The following is a 22,150-nucleotide window of genomic DNA, read 5'->3' on the forward strand; positions in this document are numbered from 1 at the left end:
GTTTTCTGAGAAAAAAAGAAAAATGCAAAGTTTGTGTCTAAAACCCTTTCCATTCCTAGGGCCTTAAGGTTAGGGATCAAAATTATACCTCCATATCCACTTCATTAAAACCCTATGGGGAAAGATGTGGATGTGACCTTCAGGGGCTTCTAGAGGGTGAGTTATAACCAGAAGCAAATGCATATTAAATCCTTTTTACAGTGATCTGTTTTTAGGTGTTTCTTCTTAATATCCCAGGACCCCTCTGCTTCACTGTACCTTTACTGCTGGGGTTATGAGCTTGGCTGGGTCATCACATTCTGCTTTTCTATTTCCAATCTCAGTAGGTTTCTATTTTGTTGTTTTGGCTTCCCCTCAGATACAGGTATCTGGGCTTCCAAACTAAATCTAATTCCTCATTGTACCTTTAATTGATGATGTGAATGAAACATCCTTGACCTTGGACAATAACTAGTTGAATGACCCAGTTAGCAAGAGGGACCCAGACCCTTTCTGGGGCGTCTCCTGAGACATTCACTCATGAACTGGGCCTCTCTGTGGCTCCTGCTCAGATTTACACAAAATCTCAAAGACAAGGAGCTACCAGGCCTCTTTTAATCTTCAGTTTTCTCAAATACTATTTTTTTTTTTAATGTTGCAGAGGCTTCCTGGTTATTCATTTCTAATTTACCTCAGTAGACAAAGCCCCACCCACAGATTTCTTCAGGATAAGCCCATTTCCACCTTGGGTTTACCTGGGAGGCTGCTGAGGGACAATGCTCTTAAGACTCTTAGGAATCCCTTTGTCTAACTGAAAGCCATGACCTTAAGGTCCTCTGAGGCCCTTTTGTCTGTCTGAAAGGTGCCAGGAGGCACTGCCTTTGGTCTTTCTGATAATCCGATAGTCACCTTTTGGATTTGATCTTTGACCTGAGACCCTTTCTTATTTCAAGAAGCTTTTGCTAGCCAAAAAGACTATTTTGGGGATCTTTTCTAAATCCAACTTAAATTTGCAGAATTTGTTTTTTATTTCATCTCTTCTCTCATTTTTTGCTAGGCAGTTTGAAGAAACCAAGAATCACTCTCATCATTCTGCCTGGAAATTTCCTTAGCCAGATCATCAAGTTCATTAGGTACATCTGCTATTTTCCATGTTACCTCACATGATAGCTTTGCTCAACTTTCTGTCCCTACATGGAAGGATCTCTTTTCCTTACCCTTCTAGTAATATGTTCCTTTCTCTTCATGATTCACCAGCCTTCTTGAGATCTTTTAAGATTCTACTAAACTTTTCTCCAGGCCCTTTAAGCTTAACAGTCTCATCAAGGATCTTCTGATAGGGCGCCTGGGTGGCTCAGTTGGTTAGGCGACTGCCTTCGGCTCGGGTCATGATCCCGGGGTCCTGGGATCGAGTCCCGCATCGGGCTCCCGGCTCGGCGGGAGGCCTGCTTCTCCCTCTCCCACTCCCCCTGCTTGTGTTCCTGCTCTCGCTGTCTCTGTCTCTGTCAAATAAATAAATAAAATCTTAAAAAAAAAAAAAAAAGGATCTTCTGATATCTGCCTGGTCTTAAACCCAGTGTCACAAGTCTTTGGGTTTTATTATGGCACCCACCTTTGGGTACCAAATCCCATTCCAGTTCTCTATCTGCTGCATAACAATTTATGGATAAAAATTGCCAATAGTAATTTTATTACCTCTTGCGTTTTCGTGAGTCTGGGATTTGGGAAGGGCTTGACTGCGAAGTACTGGCTCAGAGCCTCATGCAGTTGCAGTCAGAGAGTGGCTGAAGCTGTAGGAGCTGAGGGCTGCATTTCTGTCTTCATGAAGTATTTGGGCTTTTCCATCGGTTTCTCTCTGTCAATTAGTTTGGGCTTCCTTACAGTGTGGTGGCCCCAGGGTACTTGGACTGCCTGTGTGGTAGTTGAGGGAGCCAACCTGAGAGTTGGAGCAAACAAGAAAGAAGATGAATTGCCTTTAATCATCTATCTTCAAAATTTACACAGCATGGTATCTCCCACATTCAGTTGGTTTCAAGAGAGTCATAAGCCCACATAGATACAAGGGGGAAAATGTAATCATCTTTTGAAGGAGAAGGGAAAGTGTATAAAGACATAGTTGTATTTTGTATACCTATGATTAGCACAAAAAGCTTTTGCTTTTGGCATGCAAAGATAGAGATGGTGGACCTATTGGAAACAAGCCAGGGTCCTCTGGGATATAAACCCCTCTGCTACCTAGGACTAAAGTTGGAGACAATTATTTTTTGTGTGTATGGTAAAATAAGCACAATGTAACATCTACCATTTTTAAACCATTTTTAAAATTTTATTTATTTATTTGACAGAGAGAGACACAGTGAGAGAGGGAACAGAAGCAGGGGGAGTGGGAGAGGGAGAAGCAGGTTTCCCACCAAGCAGGGAGCCTGATGCGGGGCTTGATCCCAGGACCCTGAGATCATTCCCTGAGCCGAAGGCAGATGCTTAACGAATGAGCCACCCAGGTGTCCCCATTTTTAAACCATTTTTAAGTGAACAACTCACAATGTTACACATTAAGTATTTTCACAGTGTTGTGTAACCATCACCGCTCTTCAACAGAGATCATGGCTTTTGGGGGAGGCCCAGGTTCAGGAAGATGTGAACCAAATTCAATGACAAGAGAGAAACCAGGTCTTTTAAAGAAAAACTGTGCTAAGAAAGGAGATTTGGGGTTGGTGACCTAGTCTAAGCAAAAGGGTTGGGGAGGGCTTAATGGGTTACTTATATGCATTACTGAGAACCCTGCGGTCAGCAACCACCATGGCAGGGGCTGGGTTGTAAAGTAGCTTAAAAGTAGTCAGAAAAATAAAGTAAATATGACCATATTTTACTCTAATTTTGTATAACTTACCCCACTGGTTACTTAGAGTTAAAGATGAGCATCCCAAGCTTTAAAAACTAGAGAAAGTTGACTTTGAATTTAACTTTCAGTTTAATATATTCTTAGAAATTGTGTTCACTGGGGGGGAAGGGGGGAGTTATTTCATTTCTGACTCCCAGAACTCAGACATTAGAACTGATAAGGAAAGTGACAAACCTGTTTTCATTCTAGTATTATTATAACTCTTTGCTGTCAGGAAAGCCAGGCTGTTTTGCTTCCCTTCTGTAGGAAATTGTCAGTTGATAGGCAAAACTTCAAGAATAATTAAAGAAATAGAATATGTACACTCTCTTAGGAAAATCAATCTTTTGCAAATGTATTTAAATGAATTCAGTATCCTTTCCTTTTAATCGTGCTTATCTGGGTGAAAACATTTATTTTAGATTTTATTATGGCACCCAGAAAACTATGATGCCTCTTTAAAAATGAATTATAGTGTAAAAGTCACAGAGGAAGCTGATTGAAAAGAAAAAAATCTCAGGAACATTCCCTGTGTAGCTCCTGTTGTCTTATGTGCACTTAAAGTATGCCAAATAAATCTCAAAACACTTCCTGTTACCTGAGACCATCTTGAAGTGTCTCAGTAAATGTTTAATGCATTCCTATCTCTTATTCAACATGCCAGGCGGAAAGAAATTTGTTTTTGGCAGAGGTTGGCTTTGGCAAATGCCACAGGTTAATTCAGCAGGTGCTGTTATATCTGTGTAAATTGGGGAGGTGTGACATCTGCCCAGAAATACTGGCCATTGTCTCTGGGAAACCGGACTTTGACATTTGGTTGCGAATGAATGTCAGTTCCTCTCTTCCCCTCACTTCCTCCTCCACAAAAAACACTAAAAGATTGTTTTTATCAATATAAATGTCTTGCTCTGAGAATGCTCAAGACCATGGTGTTCATGTTTAGAACTGGAGATGGGATGGCAAAGCTGTCTGGAGGACTGACGTGAGAATGGTGATACTAATAGCTTGAGTTCCGTCAAAAAGTTTACCATGTGCTGGTGCACTTTTGGATGTCGTGCATGTGCAATATTCCACTTTGCTCTTACAGTGATACTCTGTGGGTGATACGATTACTATCTTGCTTTAAAGACAAGAAAGTCAAGACTTGGAGAGTTTAAATGACTTGCTTACAATCTGCTTAGGGAGGTTCAGAGCCTGGAGGGACCAGGTGACTTCTTGGTCAATGACTCTACTACTACACTATTTTGGAAAAGCAGCAGGCAGCTAGAAGGAGGGACATATACGGGCCTTCATGCAACTGTTCATCAAACTCAGTTAATACCTATTCACTTGGTGCAATTTACCAGTCAGTAAAACATGGAAGGAGTTAGATTTGCATGGCTGATTTTAGTTGCTCTCAAGGCAGAGAGTTCAGTGAAGTAGAGATTGCTCAAAACCAGAAGTCAGAGGATTCGAATTGCAGTTCTACCTCTATAACAAACTAGCTGAGTGAACGTGGGAGGGTTACTTAGATTTTTTTGTGACATGCAGAGAAAATAAAAATGAAAGATAGAGAGAGAACACTTTAAGTTCCAGATGGCTTTTTGATTTGTGGTTCTAGTTTTCACCTGATCCCCAGCTGCAGGCCTGCCTTTAAACAATTCTGAAAACTTGTAATAATTTTACTCTTCAGATTAATCTAACTGGAATGGGTGGCTGTTACTTTCAGCTAACACAGCAGGAAATACCAAGTCTGGTCCAATCTGGGTTTAACCACATCAAGATTTAAGAGCTCCACCCCCTTTGTAGACACACCAGGTTCACAAATGGGGCATTCTGAAGATTCAAAGTTTATATTTACATTTACAAGGTTTATATTTACATTGGTCTCCTTTGCTGCTGGTGGGAGTGAGGGGCCCCTCACAGCTCCCTACTTTCCTGCAGGACAGGGGAAGACTTAGGCTACTCCAATGCCCTTACACAGATAATGCTCCTTAACATCGGTATCTGATCAAACATACAGCTTTTTGTGGAATAATCTGTCTCTTGTAAGACATCTGAGGGCCACAGTTATCACTGGTCATATTTATACTCTCAGGGTTTTCTTCTTTGAGGTAGCCAATTAAGAAGATTTAGTCTAGAAAAAAAAAAGTTTCTCTAAAAAAAATGACTGTTACCAGCAGAATCAGATTGATAATTCTCTTCTTCCATAACATCTCATGAAATCCAAGAAAATGTTGAACCATTAGGCCTTTTGAATGTGGAAACCAGGGAAGACAAATTCTAGAGGCAGAGATTTATGTCTAGTTCTTTAAAAATTCTCACTTTAATGACAACTCCCAATTTCCAGCATGCCTTTTAGTTCAAATTCTAAATTCTAGGGAAGAGAATCTCATTGACCCAGCATGTCTAGGTGTTGGTCCCTCTTCAATCAATTGTCATCCACAAAGTGATCATAACAATATGGCTGAGAGGAGGTCCCCTGTTGATCATTCCAAGAGAAAGGGAATTATGAGTAGGGGCTGGGTGGATAGATCAAAAATATGTGAAACAGTGCTCATCCTGATGAACTGACTCAGGGAAGTACTTAAAACTGCTGATTTGGGGATTAATGTGAAAGACTAGGTATAGTGCTCATACCTTCCCGATTCTGCTGCCCTGGTTCCTGTCCTGCTATAGAATTTTATCAATTCTATATACATTATCCTTCTAAAAAATTTCACCTTTTTATTTTAATTCTCATTCTTAAGTGTTGCTCGCAACTAAAAGACTCTAAATAACTCAGAGGTTGCTACCAGAAGCAGCTGTTATGTGTTACAGTCCCAAAATGTAACTGGAGGGCAGACTCCATTCTGCTCTCTTGACTTTGACTTCCAGACCATTTCTGAGATAGTTCTGGGGAGGGCTTGGGGACTATCCCACTTTTGTAATCCTTCTCTTATAGTTTGTGAGATTTGGGAATATAAATACTTTGTCATTTGCCAGGCTTTGTTTTTGCCAGAAATACAACTCTTTAAAATTTTTCCATTGTTTACATCAATTTCCATTTCTTGGACCTGTAGACCAGATTTCAAAACAGGTGATCTTGCAGAATCAAATCCTTCAATTCTAGTCCTGGCCTGGGAGTCTCTGTTTCTTATCAGTGGCTTTGAGATTAGGTGTTCTGACCTGTCCATCAATTTAATGGCCTCCATCTTGTCCTGTGCTGTGCGGCAATCTCAAACAATTGCCTGGTAGTATGTTACTTAAGGTCCCTGTCTATAAGCAACAGAAATTGACTCTGGTTTAGGCAAAGAGAAAATTTATTTTAAGCTGATTGAAGAGTTCACTGATTCTACCAGAAGGTGAAAGTGTAAGATTTAGAATCTAACATTGTGGCAGGTAGGGATTAACTGTTTTGTCTAAACCACTGAAATGAATGAAGGCCATCCATTTTATTTTTCTTACTCCCTTTGTCTTATTGTTCTCAACATTTAAGTTTCCCACAGGGAGGATATGGTTTCTAGCTTTGGTCATCCTTCTAACTCTTTCCCTAGGTTTTTTTTTTTTTTTCAATAAAAGAATTTAATTGCAGTGTAAGACAATATAGATAGATATTCTTTCTAACACTTTCTCTCAGTTTCAAAATATAAAATAGTTTTTAAATTAAACAAATATCAGGCTGATTTTCTGACTCTTTCCAGATTTCCATTTCACATAAGATAGGAACTTCTGCATTCCATTTTAAATGCTGGGAAAGAAAGTTTGCCCATTTTTCTTCCCTACTTGCTCCTCCCATAAGAGAAACTTCATTTTTGGTAAGATTGGGATAAAGGTTCATGTGTGGTTTTGCCTGTCTCTCTCCCCCTCTGTCTCTCCCTCCTGCCCCCAGCCAAATCACTCTATCCTTCTCTGCCTTGCCTTTAACTGGTAAGCATAACCAAGTCAGGGCCTAAGGCCTGTTTTTTAGAGATAGGCCTGAAAGTCTGACTTGTGAAGGAGGCTGTGAATTTTCCCAAATTTAGAATCTGAAACTTCAGCTCTCTTAACTGGCAATTCCAAACTCTAGACTTGGGGGAAGGTGATTGGAGGCTCCACTTTCAGCCTTTTAGCTAATAGTCACAGATATGTTCTCTAGCCCAGATATAGCAAAACAAACAAGCAACAACAAATAAATACTAGCATCATCATGTTGCTTCTAATGTCTGTTTTCAGTTTTGTTTGTTCCCAAAAGGGAAGTATGATAAGCCCCATTCAGCACTCCAACAAATGCTTTAAAAGGTTTTTCCACGGTTCTTCTAAGAGTAAATTTCCCATAAAAAGGACAAAAAAATGGATCCATCAGTAAGGTACTATTGTAGCGGGACTTCAATATATGTAAAATTAAAGTAACATGGAGTTGAAAATAAAATGCTGAGGAATAAATGTAACCAAGGAGGTCAAAGATTTATACAATGGGGGCACCTAGGTGGCTCAGTCGTTAAGCGTCTGCCTTCGGCTCGGGTTGTGATCCCAGAGTCCTGGGATCGAGCCCTGCATCGGGCTCCCTGCTCTGCGGGGGGGCCTGCTTCTCCCTCTCCCACTCCCCCTGCTTGTGTTCCCTCTCTGGCTGTGTCTCTCTCTGTCAAATAAATAAAATCTTAAAAAAAAAAGATTTATACAATGAAAACTATAACAAGTTGATCAAAGAAATCAAAGAAGACACACATAAATGGAAAGATAGCGCGTGTTCATGGATTAGAAGAATTAATATTGTTAGACTGCCCATTCTACCCAAAGCAATCTAGAAATTCAATGAAATTCCTATCAAAACTCCAATTGCATTTTTCACAGAAATAGAAAAAACAGTCTTACATTTGTATGGAACCACCTAACACTCCAAATAGCAAGAGTCATCTTGAACAAGAACAAAACTAGAGGCATTACGCTTCTTGATTTCAAATTATATTACAAAGCCAGAGTAAGCAAAAGAGTGTAGTATTGGTATAAAAAGACACATGTACGCATGGAACAGAATAGAGAGCTCAGAAATTAACCCAGACATATCCAGGCAATTAATTTGTGACAAAGGGGTCAGAATACACAATAGGGAAAGGGTAGTCTCTTCAATAAATGGTGTGGGGAAAACTGGATATCCACATGCAAAGGAGTTAAATTGGACCCTTATCTTACACAGAAATCAACTCACAATGAATTGAAGACTTTAACGTAAGAACAGAACTATCACACTCCTAGAAGGGAACATAGGGTGAAAGCTAATAAATACTGGTCTCCGCAATGATGATGTGGATCTGACACCAAAAACACAAACAACAAAAGCAAAAATAAGTAAGTGACACTATGTAAAAATAAAAAGTTTCTGCACAACAAAGTAATCATAACAAAATGAAAAGGGAACTTAGCAAATGGGAGAAAATATTTGCAAATCATCCATTGGATAAAGGGTGATAACCCCATATATATAAGGAACTCAGACAACTAAATAGCAAAAAACCAAAAAACTCAATTAAAAATGGGCAAATGAGGGGCACCTGGGTGGCTCAGTCAGTTAAATGTCTGACTCTTGGGGCGCCTGGGTGGCTCAGTTGTTAAGCATCTGCCTTCGGCTCAGGTCATGATCCCAGGGTCCCGGGATCAAGCCCTGCATCGGGCTCCCTGCTCCGTGGGAAGCCTGCTTCTCCCTCTCCCACTCCCCCTGCTTGTGTTCCCTCTCTCGCTGTGTCTCTCTCTCTGTCAAATAAATAAAATAAAATCTTTAAGAAATAAACAAATAAATAAAATAAACGTCCGACTCTTGATTTTGGCTCAGGTCTTGATCTCAGGGTCATAAGATTAAGCCCCATGTCCAGCTTGAAGCTGGGCATGGAGCCTGCTTGAGATTCTCTCTCTCCCTCTCCCCTTACCTCTCCCCCCCCCAAAAAAATAAATAAATCTTTCCAAAAAAACAAAAAAGGGCATCGGGGTGCACGGGTGGCTCAGTTGGTTAAGCATCTGCCTTTGGCTCAGGTCATGATGCCAGAGTCCTGGGATTGAGCCCCACGTCGGGCTCCCTGCTCATAGGGAGCCTGCTTCTCCCTCTCCTCCCTGCTTGTGTTCTCTCTCATTATCACTCTTTCTCTCAAATAAATAAAATCTTTAAAAAAAGGGGGGGGGAGGGCAAATGAAGGGCACCTGGCTGGCTCAGTTAGTAGAGTATTCAACTCTTGAACTCAGGGCTGTGAGTTCAAGCCCCACATTGGGTGGAGACCTCACTTAAAATAATAATAATAAAAATAAAATAAAAATGAAAATCAGTAGATGAACAAATAGCCATTTTCCAAAAGAAAACGTAAAAATGCACAACAGGTATATGAAAAGATGCTCAACATCATTAGTCACCAGAAAATGCAAATGGAGACCACAATGAAATATCACCTCAAACCTGTTAGAATGAGTATTATCAAAGAGTCAAATGGTAACAAGTGCTTGTGAGGATGTGGAGAAAGGGACCCTTTGTGCACTGTTGGTGGCAATGTAAATTGGCACAAGAATTATGGAAAACAGTGTAGAAGTTCCTCAAAAAAATTAAAAATAGAGTTACCACATGATCCAGCAATGCCAATTCTGGGTATATATTCAAAGGAAATAAAAGTAGGATTTCAAAGAGATATCTTCACTCTCTTGTTCATTGCAGCATTATTCACAAGAGTCAAGATATGGCAACAACCTAAGTGTCCACTGATGGGTGAGTGGATAAAAAAATGTGATATATATATATATATATATTCATATTCCATTTGAATCAGCCTTAAAAAAGAAGAAAATTCCTGCCATTTATGACAACAGGGATGAATCTGGAATATATTATGCTAAGTAAAATATGCCAGACACAGAAAGATAAATATCACATAATCTCACTTATATGTGGAATGTAAAGAGAAAAAAGTTGAAGTCATTATAAGAGAGAGTAAAATGATGGTTCCTAGGGGCTGGGGGTGGCAGAAAAGGGGAGATATTGATCAAAAGGTGCAAATTTTCAGTTACGAAATGAATAAGTTCTAGAGACCTAATATATAGCATGGTGACTATGGTTAATAGTAATGTATTGTATACTTGATATTTGCTAAGAAAGTAGATTTCCAGTGTTCTCACCACACACACACAAAGGTAATTATTTGAGGTGATGGATATGTTTGTGATTGTATTAATGACTGCATTAATCATTTCATAATGTATTATTTTATCAAAACATCATATCGTACACCTTCAAGTTTTATTTCTCAACCATACCTTAGTAAAGCTGGAAAAAAAATATGTAGCTGATTCTAAAAATAATCCAATACCAAAAATTAGCAATTCTTTAGGTTCACTGGTAATATATATAAAGAAAGTCAAAGTCAGTTGCTCTTCTGATAACCTAACTATGTGCATTAATAAAATATTGTACTTGGAATTTTATTTATAATGCTCTTTTACTTCCAACAAAATAGGACTTTGTAGAGGTCATACAGTTATGTTTTTAGGTTCCTCTTATTCCTTAAACTCTATCATTATGTGAAATAATATACAGCATAAGGGATTCATGCTGTAGAGATTTAAAAGTGACAAGAAAAAGTAATATACATTTTTCATAGTATCTTCACAGATATACCCTTATAGGAATAACAGTATAAGACTTAGCATCTACCATTTCCCTGTACTGTTCAGGAAGGAGTTTGAGAGCAATATTTTCTCTAGATTAAGTCCAAGGAAATAGCACAGTCCTTGCTTGTCATTACCAATTCAATAGCTGCATTCTAGGAATACAGTACATGTGACTGAGTTCTAAGGTATGGGTTATAAAATTTTACTCAGGAGGAAAATATTTAGCGTCTTTATGTGGTCAGTATTTACTTCAAATGCAGAGTAAATAATGCTTTGGGGATTAAAAACCTGAATTTATAGTCTTACTTCAACAGAGAAGTCTCTTGGTGAGACAAATGCCCTAGCATTGGCCCCTGTCCAGGTCTGGTCATGACTTTACTCTGTTATCTTGAAGAAAAGAAAAGGAGGGCAGAGGCACAACTTAACCTGGGTCAGTTTCAAATTATTAATTAAATACAACAAATACATGAAGGCCATTCATTTGTTCTTTTTGGAAATATTCTTAGCACAGTGCTTGGAGCTGTGAAGTGCGTGCAGCTGAATTAGACACAGACCTTTCCCTTTAGAATTTTAAATCCAGAAACAGAGAAAAGCATACAGAAGGCCACGTAATAAGAGATGGTGGGTTACTGAGACTTGTATGAAAGAAAGGAGACTTTTGAAAATAGTTCAAAGATCGGGCACCTGGGTGGCTCAGATGGTTAAGCGTCTGCCTTCGGCTCAGGTCATGATCCCAGGGTCCTGGGATCGAGTCCCACATCGGACTCCCTGCTCCTTGGGAGCCTGCTTCTCCCTCTGCCTCTCTCTCTGTCTCTCATGAATAAATAAATAAAATCTTTAAAAAAAAAAAAGAAAATAGTTCAAAGATCAAAAAAGGCTTCACGGAAGTAAAAGAATTCTAGTGGGAACTTAAATGATGAATGGAGGAGACATTGTTTTTTCCCATCCAGTATCTATTTGCCTTTCTCTGAGGAACCAGTCCTTATTTCACTGTCTATCCAGCTGTTGTATATCCAGTGTCAGATGGGGCTGTGACCTGACCTGGCCAGACAGAGCCCTGCAGCCCTGTGCACTGAGGTTTTTCAGGGGTGGATGAGTCCCCCAGGCAGATTGCTGAGAAACACATATCTTTTCCCATTATTTAAGGAACATGTTCCTAAAGAACAAGGTTCACATTGCTTAAATGGGTGATTTCATGGCAGAAGCACTGGAAAGGTGATAACTTCAGGCCGGATTCTGGATCTAAATGGATTGGACTTTGTGAGACAAAAAAAAAATTATTTTGTGTGAAAAGTTTTGCTCTAGAGTCCCAAGAGGCATATGACATTTGTCATAATTTCAGGAAGATCATAGCTTTTCTTTTTTTACATTTGCTTAGAGCTTTTAAATATTTTTAGTTATATATTGTGTCTATCAATAATTCAACTTAGACCATAGAAGCAAGTCATAGTCCAGAGGTCGAAGTTTTCTCAAAGAAGCATTCCAGTTTCCAATGAGAGCTTCTCAGACTAGTCTAAGATGATACGGAAGCTTGGAAATAATAAGGTGACTTCCATAGCTCTTCAACCCTATTAAGCTAAATACATGCTTCAGGATTTGAGTAAGGCATCCGAAGGAAGGTGAGATGGTGTGGATAAGCTTTGTCCATGGCTATTAAGCTCATGACATTTTTTGAGAAAATATCAGATTGTCCACTGCTCGCAATCAAACTTTAGTCTGTCACCTCCCTGAGTGAAGAGATCATAACCTGTTTGGGGTTAGTGGACTCTCTAACAACTAGCTCAGGGCCTAGACTATGGTACAAGTGCAATAGAGATCTATCAAGTAAATGAATAAATGAGTATATTGCTTTGGTTATTTCAACTTTATAATTTTAAATACATAACTAAGTCCATAAGTATATGTACTTATTAAGTTTAATAAATTAAAATAATAATAATATTAACAATAATGAACACCTGGTCAGCTTAAGGAATAGATCATTACCACTACCTTTGAGGTCCTTGAACACAACACATCTCTTTCCCCTTCTTCTCTACAATATTTGTAGTACCCTGATTTTTGTGTCTTTTATTTCTTTGCTTATAATACTATGTATTAATTGAAATACACATTTGCATTAAATGTAATTATATTTGTATTATTTTGTAACCTCTTTTATTCTTGTGTTTGAAAAGCACTCATGTTGGTGTGTACATTTGTATATAATTTGTTTTTCATTCTGCAGAGTATTCCAATGCAGGAATAGGTCCTGATGTACTTATTCATTCTACTATTGTTTTGGATTATTTTCGTTTTTTTCAGTTCCCATACATATTCATATGTTAACATGTATTTAAAGACTTCCATACAGCAAAACATAATTATTAACTTGGAATTTAGTACTCGTATGTATTCTTCAGTCTCTCTTCTGTATCTTAGAAAAGATAATTAAGCACTCACTGCCAGGTGATAAAGAGCTTATAAAAGTGATAATTGCCCAGGAATTCCGGGATAGAATTCAGACTTTGACAAAAGAATCTAACTTTATTATTATGTATAATATGCATATTATGTACACAGTGATTATATAACTGTATCATGCATTTGTGTATAAATGTATAACATAACCATACTGAAGGAGGTGGAGATAAGATAGCCTTTTATTTCATTTATTCTTAGCTATTTCATGTGTAGAAAAGAGAAGGAAAGAAAGGAAGGAAGGAAGGAAGAAAAAAGAAAGAAAAAAAGGAAGAAAGAAAAAAAGGAAGAGAGGGAGAGAAAGAAATTGGATGTACTGGAAAGTAATGAAATCTAAAGTCATTCTTTTTATATAAAGTGAATCTGTAAATCTCTCACATTGCTATCCTTTTAATCCCTTTCTTTGAGATTTTTATTGGGGTAGGGGGAGGTATAGTTTTTCAACAAATTGGTTTCTTTCCATAAGTAGTTCCTGACTCAGGTTACCATGTCACTAGATATATAACCTTTCCAACTTTGAAAATTATCTCAGTTAAATTGTGTATTATGTACTTAGTTTGTAAAATACGGGAACTTTGAGAAACATAATGACCTCAACCATATATTGCTTATCTGCTAAGTGAGCAAAATACTTCCTTCAGTTATTAAAATACTTTAAGAAGTAGGAATCCTGACCATGCTGCAACAGTCACCACTCTTTTCAGTATATATAGAGAGAGGCATTGGTCATTATTTTATATTTGTATGTTTGTGTATTTTTGATGCTGTCTCTATCACTCTCCCTATAATCAATCTGTTACAAATCTCCAGAGTTTTAGTCACCTGGTACCTTACTCAGTCTCGTGGTACCAAGTGAAAAAAAGTTTACAATGAACAATTTCATATCTGACAGGTTAAGCAAAAGGTCTATTGCTCATGAAACTGACTTGGGTTAAAGAAATACATAACCTTAGTTAAATTTGCCAAACTAAATAATTTACATTTAGCATGCATTTTAATATTTTATTTTTCTAATATATTTTATAATATAATTTATATTTAACATATTTTTAAATTTTTAGGTCTGAAAAGAAAGCCCTGATCTTTTAAAGAGGTTGGAACTTAACATTTCATTTGCAATGAAAAATTATTTTAAATCTTTTGAAATTTATTTTTTCGAATGCTTAGGACTGAGTTGTTCCTCAGAGACTCTAGTATGTTATCAAACTGATACGTAAATGACATTCCTGATTATCTTTCAGATATAACAAATATGTGAAAAAGAGAAAAGAACTGGTAAAGTGGGACTATTTTTACTACAGGCATATTGCAGTTGTTTAAATAATGCCATAGAAAAGTCAGGAAAAAATGGTACAGTTATATCACAGAAACTCCACCATTTGGAGAGAGAAAATGGAGTATCTTTCATGAGTGCAGGTGTTTTATTTTTGATCAGTCATTATGGTTTTGAAGAAAGGGGTTGAGTTCTACAGAAAGGGAAATGTCGGCGCGAGATTCATATGATGCCGATATCCACATCATACCTCTTTGCAACATTCATGTTTCAACCTGCACTCTTGCTCGGCACTATCTGGCAATAGGCAGAATCCCATGGAAAAATACGCATCCATTTGAGTAAAGCCCCTACAAGGTGAGCAGGTTTAGCTACCTAACCACCACTTACGTTTTAAAACTAGCCTCAGGAACACTGTCCCTAGGGAAACCCATTCTTTTTTTTTTTTTTTTTTTTAAGATTTTATTTATTTATTTGACAGAGAGAGACACAGCGAGAGAGGGAATGCAAGTAGGGGGAGTGGGAGAGGGAGAAGCAGGCTCCCCGCTGAGCAAGGAGCCCGATGTGGGACTCGATCCCAGACCCTGGGATCATGACGTGAGCCGAAGGCAGACACTTAATGACTGAGCCACCCAGGCGCCCAGGAAACCCATTCTTAACTCAAGTCTCTGGGTTGGGTGTCCCTCCTGTGTGTTCCCATAGAGTAGCCTGCTCATCCCTATGGAGAACTTTACACATTAGATTATGATTCTTAAGCTGTGTGCATGGTCTGCTAAAATGTAACCTTATTTAAGGGCCATATATATTCTCAGTGCCTTTTATAATGACAGATGCAGAGGAAGGCTCAACAAATGTTTGCTGAAAAAAACAATTAAGCATTAGGGTAGAAAAAGGATAACCACAATAATAAACCTACATGGGAGGAAATATGAGCCCTGCATTGAGCTTCATTCAAAAGGTGAATTAAAATGCTAGGAGGCTGGCACTTTGAAAATGGGGCCCTGATGAAGGCACACACTCACAGGTTGTGATACTTATAAAGAGTAACTGGAGAAGGGAGAGGTTTTGATTTAGCAGTCCTTTTAAAGATATGCCTATGTGGATTTTATAAAATTATTATAAAAAATAATAATTTTATAGCAGGTTTTAATTTTCTTTCTGGACTCTTAAATACTTTCTGGATTATTAAAATAATTCATACCTATAAATTAAGAATGTACATAATTCTATCTCCAGTTGGAGATGGAAGAACAAGGTGGTCAAAGTACTGTAAATAGGAAGCCATATATAGCACTGGGAACACTTACGGTAGTTATACTATGAATTTGCCCATCAAACACCAATTTCTCCTTTTGTTGGTAAGAGCATGCTGATTTTCCTCTGAGACCTCTCCTCTCCCAACTCTATTTTTGTGACTTAGCAGGGACAACAGCCTAATAAAAATCTATGAATTTGACTTGGGCAACTAGCATATTCCATTTTCTCAGTCACAAAGATTGGTTGAGAGATGGACATGTGACCCAATTTGAATCAATCAGAGCTTATCCTGGGACTTTTCCTGGTATAACTAGGAGAAGGAGTACTCTTCCATTGCACTTGGGTCAATGGAGATGTAAGTCTTGAGTTGCCAGGTGTTGCCAAGACAGCATGACCTCCTTAAAATGCAACCCATATATAAGAAATCTGAACCTGATGCTCTGATGATGTTGTATGATTGCCCAGAATCAGTTTATCTTGTAGCTAGAATTGCTTCTTAATGCATCAATGACTTGAACCAATAAATTCCACATTAGGGAGCAATTCCTATTTTCAAGAAAGGCTTAATTTTTTATTTCAGAAATAAACAATGAGGAGAATGTTTTAGAAATTAAGAGATTTAGATACCAGTCAAAATGATCCATCTCTAAGTTTAATCTCCACTCAAAAAATATTATGTCATATTCAAATATTGGTTTAAAATCCTTGCTTTGTAGTTTATGTAGTGAGTTTTTGTTTGCTTATTTATTTTTTATGTTCAGCTAGTTCTCACTTTTTAGGAAAGTAGCTACTGAGTGTTTAACAAAGGAATGAGTATCTTCAGCAAAGCTTGTTTTTAGCTTTTCTTTGTTTTTCTTCTTTTTTTTCTCCGACATTACTTCTCTTAGGGCAGATATGGTTGGCAATGATGGCAATGATGACTATAACCCTATCGTTTCCTTTTAGGTTGGCTAATGGGCAAGGCCATCTCTGTTCTTTGGTAAAATCATTGAGGGGCACGCTCAGTGTTCGAACAGAGATTTTTCTCGCCAGGAACTTTCCAAGCATGTTTGAGTTATTGGAATAATGTGAAATGCATCTTTCTGAGGGAGATGCCCTTAAGCACTGGTGACGCTTACCTGAGAACAAAATCTTTCAGTCACAAGTATTTATTCCTACTTTCCCTAAAAGAAAGGACCAAATGTCACGCACAGGATGTGGCCACAAGTTGTGTGGAGCACACTACTTGAGTTGAGCTCCTGTCACTTGCAATCTATTTATTGCAACACAGAGTCTCCAGATAATAGCCACTGAAGAATAAACTGCTAAAGTTTTGTTGTTTGAGGTATAGTTGACAAAAAAATGTTACGTTCATTTCAGAGAAGTGTTTTAATGAAGGGAGGCATTTGGTCAGATTAATACTTTAGAAAGATCAAGCGGACTTCACAGTGAGGAAGGAGGTTTTAAGAACTAAGAACTTTTACCCTCATGTAGGCAAGAGATGCTGGTGGCCTTCATTACATAGGTGCGATAGCCTTGGGGAGAGGTAGGAGACTTGAGAAATATCCTAGCAATAGACCTGGGTTTCGCACTGATTGTTTGATAGAGGGTATGACAGAGAGGAAAATGTCATTAATAAGACCCAGGATTCTGGCTTCAAAATTGGGTGGAAGTTGTTGCTATTTCCTGAGATAGAGAGTATAGGAGGAGGGAAGAGATATTGGAGATGGTGGGTGGGGGAGTGAAGAAAGCAGAAGAAATGAACAATTCAATTTTGGGCATGTTGAATATAAAATTTGAAAAATATCCAGAAGGTCTTATATAGGTCTGGATCTCAGGAAAGAGTTAGGGCCAGAGACACAGACTTAGAAGCCATCACTATTCGGGTACAGGTCAGAGGTCATAATGGACAGCCCTTTAATTGATTTATTTTTGGTTAGCATTTCCTTTTCTGAGAATAAGTCGCAAACTTTTAGTAAAAAGATCAGGCAATTTCACATGAAAATATTAATTTGGCCATCACTTTTAGAAATGAGAATTAGTTGCAAACACGTAAAGGTGATTTCACAAGAAAAACATCATTTTTGATTTTTTTGAAAATTTTGAAAAACCAGGACCATTGGACTTATATTTTTTCCTGACAACAATTGGCTAGGGGCGCCTGGGTGGCTCAGTCGTTGGGCGCCTGCCTTCCAGTCGGGTCATGGTCCCGGGGCCCTGGGGTCAAGCCCCGCATTGGGGTCCCTGCTTCTCTCTCTCCCATTCCTCCGCTTGTGTTCCCTCTCTTGCTGTGTCTCTCTCTGTCAAATAAATAAATAAAATCTAACAAACAAACAAACAATTGGCTAGAGATGGGACAGCCTCCTCTGCGTAGGGCCCTTTCTCCAAGAAACCCTGTTTTTTAACCCTGGCCCTTTTGGTGTTTCATATTACCTTATACATTGCATTTAAGGTAGAAATTGCAGTTGAATACCCAAAATAAATGTGAGCAAGAACACAATATTTAAAAAGAAAGAGAAAAAGGAAGCTGCAAATTTGACCTAGAAGGGGCAAGTAGAAAAATAGAATGAAAGCTGAGGGAAGCCAAGTAAAGAGAGTATTTCAACATAAAGAGCATGGCCATGAGTATAAAGGTAACATAAAGAATAAAAATGTCCACCAGATGTAATAAAGAGGGATAGATTAATAGGTAGCTTAGGTAAAAACAGTGAAATGACGGTATTAGAAATTAAAAAATTAAAAAAGTAATCTTTATTTATCCAAAAGAAAACAATACTTCATTGACTTTTAATCTTTTTAATTTTTTTAAATAAAACCACTGAAGCATATTAAAAATATAAAATTTGGTACCTGTTTTAGACTTTGTTTTCTGTGCTGCTTCTCCTTTATCCTTAATTTTTCGCATTATATTGTTGGCAAATTTCTCATGTCAACAATTTTCTTTGAAAACATACTTTTTAGTGGTAGCGTAGTATATAATCATGTGAATAACTTATGTAAATAACCTCCATTCTTGTACTTTAGGTTTCTTTCCCTTTTTTTGCCATTAAAATAAATGCTTCAATGAATGGTATAAATAAATCTTTGTGTGTAAAATCTTTATCTGATTATATTTAAATGCAAAATTACTAGATCAAATTGATTTTAAAATAGATCACATCAGTTTGTAGTACATGTGAATATACTGCATCCTCAGCAATATATGGGTTTTATGAATTAAATATATGGTTGTTCTCTCAGCTATTGAGTGCAACTGACCTTTGAACACACAGGTTTGAATTGCACTAGTCCACTTGTACACTTTTTTTTTTTCCTGCAAAAATCTGCATTGTTTCCATTTGGTCCCTGGCTACGGAGGTCCCTGGCTAGGGAGAGGGCTCCAGGGTCATTAAAAAGCTGCTCAGTGGCTGAAGGGAGAGGCTCAGGCAGAAGCCCTAACACCAGGGGAATGCCAGAGGCGCCCCTCAAGGCCCGCTGGGCTCTGGAGGCTCCTAATTCCTGCTCAACCGTAAATCTTCGGAGAGAGACTGGCCCAGGCCAGCCTCAGGTGAGACTGGGGTGGCCGCCATCTTCCTGACGCTTTTCACCTCTCATCCGGAAGTGGCTCTTCCGGAAGTCCGACGTGGGGTCTGGCTGCCTCGGCAGAACCCAGGGACGGGTTCTTGTCCAGGACCGTGGCGGCTGCCGGGCGTCCTGGGTTTTACCCACTCGTCTTGGGGCGGCTTCTGCACGCCCGGGAAGAGGGCGCGGTTTCCCAGCTGGTTTTGCATTTCGGGAGAGCTGAGAGGCCTCCCGTTTCTCCTCAGTCAACTCCGGAGGAAGCGGCCGGCGACCTCCAGAGCCACATGATCACGCTGCAAACAGAGGCCCAGAGAGAGGTAGGTGTAGGAGCCCCGCAGGTGCATGTTGTCGCTGGAATAATTCCCATGAATCTGGGGCGCATGGTCGATGGCAATGAGGAGCTAAGCGCACAAAAACAAAACAAAACCCAAAACCAAAAAACCAGTGTTGGCTGGTCCTAGAGGCAGGGATGGCTGCGAGGATGGCTTTGAAGGTTGGGCCTGGAAAGGTTGGAGGGTGGTCCGATGCTGGAAGAAGGGGTGGCCTTGGGTTTGTTCCCCTATCTCCCCACACTATTGTAGCAAGAGATGGACCCCCGGGAACCCCCATCGCAGGGCTACACCCGGAACAGCATTGGAGAATCTTTAGCCATTATCTCTTGAAATACTGCCTCTCCCTCTATGCCCTCTCTCCTTTCATGTTAGGATGCAGTGTACACATAAGACCTTTTCACTATGGCTAAAATGTCTCTTCTATTCTTAATGTTGAATTCTTTTTATCTCTCTGTTAATAGAGAATATTTTCTTCTTTCCTGTGTCCAGTTAACAACCTTCTCTTACTATATGTCCAGTTTGCATTTAAATCCAACTATTGAATTCTTAATTTCAGTTATTGTTATTTTTCAATTCCAGAATTTCATTTGATACTTTTAATAGATGGCCGTTCTCTACTGAAATTCTCCTTCTTGTCTTCTAGTTTCCAACATGTTAATCAAAATTATTTTAAGTTGCATGCCTCATAACTCCATATCTGAGCTTTTTAAATTATTAAATTCTAGACTTGTGTTTAAAATATTATAGAAGTTCTGGTTGCTTTTCCCCAGTGGCAGGGTTGACTTTTGCTTTTGCCCCACAGCTCAAATGGGCCGGATCACCTTAATCCAGTCAGGGGTTGAGCTAACTTTGATCTGGGCTTCAGTATTTATAAGGCCTATTTATTGTCAACCCTTTCTTTTGGGGAGTAGCCTTCAGGGGCCCCAGCCGAAAACACAGGGTATTTACGGGAACTCCTTCCTCCCCCTTACCAGGGCGTGTTTTCCCACCAATGAGACCACCAGAAAGTGCTGCTTGGTTTTGTCAGCTTTTTACCAATCACTTTCTAACTGGTGTGATACAATCAACCCTGTACTGGTTTTGAATGGGCAAAACCCTGAAGGGGAAAAATGTTGCTGAACAACTCATTTCTCTATTTCCCTGGGTGCCTTGCTAGGCCCAAATTCCAATTTTTATTTCCCTAGCTATGTGAAACTGCTAAAAATTCAACTTGGCTTCGGTCCCCCTTAACCACCACATATGCTCTGCTTCTCAGCTCCTCTTTTAATGCCAAGTATTAATCCACAAATGCCTTAAGGGGAAAAGAGGTATGGAAGGTTGTGTTCCCCTCATCGTGTTTCCCTGCTTTTCTGGTCTTGGCCTGTCAAGTCCCGACTGCTCTGATAGCTCTCCTATTCCTTAAAACAGGAGTGTCAAAAAACCATTCACTTTTCTAGTTGCCGTTGGTTGGAGAGTTGGTCAGATACAAGCTCATAGCCAGAAGCAGAAGTCCTTGAATATTTTTTATTTGCATATCGATTAATAAGTGCTCTTTATGCATTCAGGACATCAATTCTTAATTTGAAGTATGTGTTTTTTTATTTTCTATTTTGTTAAATCTTCTTTTTGATTTATAGACATATTTCCTATGTCTGTCATCAAATCTGTTAGTCTTTTCCTTCCATTAATGCTTTAAAAAATTCTTCCTTATTTTCTTCAGACATTTTTCTATTTTTTCCTTTGTTTTATTTTTATTTAAATTTAATTTTTAAATTTATCTAAATTTAATTTTGGTGCATAGAATTTTAGGGAACTAACTTATTTAAAAAATTATTTAACTGTTGAATAGAACATTTTTCTCTACTGCTTTGGAATTTCACCTTTTTCATATAGGAAATCATTGTTTATACTCTGGTTTGTTTCTGAGCTCTCATTAATCTGATTATTATTGCACTTGTAATTTACTGTTTCAGTTGTTCAACTTTAGTCATCCATTTTACTACCTGGTGATTCACATACCTTCTCAATACTTTTCATTTGTCAGTTTTGTCTTGGCTGTTCATGTCAAGAATTCCTTGCCTACAAAATTTAAATTAGGTAATTTGAGGGGTGCCTGGTGTCTCAGTTGGTTAAGCACCTGCTGTTTGCTCAGGTCATGATCTCAGCATCTTGAGATCGAGGCCCCATCCGGCTCCCTGCTCAGCAGGGAGTCTGCTTCTCCCTCTCCCTCTGCTTCTCCCCCTGCTTGTTTCCTCTCTCTCTCTCTCAAATAAATAAAATCTTTAAAACAAATAATTTGATTATATTCTGCTGATAGAAATAGAAATTGGTGGGGCGCCTGGGTGGCTCAGTTGGTTAAGCAACTGCCTTCGGCTCAGGTCACGATCCTGGAGTCCCGGGATCGAGTCCCGCATCGGGCTCCCTGCTCGGCAGGGAGTCTGCTTCTCCCTCTGACCCCCACCCCCATGCTCTCTCTCTCTCTCATTCTCTCTCTCAAATAAATAAAACCTTAAAAAAAAAAGAAATAGAAATTGGTACTTAATATGAAAAAAACAAGAATAGGTCTTTTTCTAGATTTTGTTTGTTTACTAATGCTTAATGAATGAGGGAGTTGTGTCTCTTCTGAGATCTTTGATGAGTGGAATTTTCTCTCCATCCCATGTTTGAATGTTTAGAACTCTGTTAATGTTCTATTTAGTTCAAGTGGTTGAATGTTGGTTCTTTGGCGCCATTGTCAATAATAAAATTCAACAAAACAAAACCCTAAAAAAAAAAAAAAAAAAATTCCTTTGCTTACAGTGTCAGAAGTGATTTTGATCTAAAGTAGTAACAGTGGGGATACAGAGCAAGAACAGAATGAGTGATAGT

This window comes from Neomonachus schauinslandi, chromosome 8 (assembly GCF_002201575.2).
Source record: "Neomonachus schauinslandi chromosome 8, ASM220157v2, whole genome shotgun sequence".
Classification (NCBI taxonomy): domain Eukaryota; kingdom Metazoa; phylum Chordata; class Mammalia; order Carnivora; family Phocidae; genus Neomonachus; species Neomonachus schauinslandi.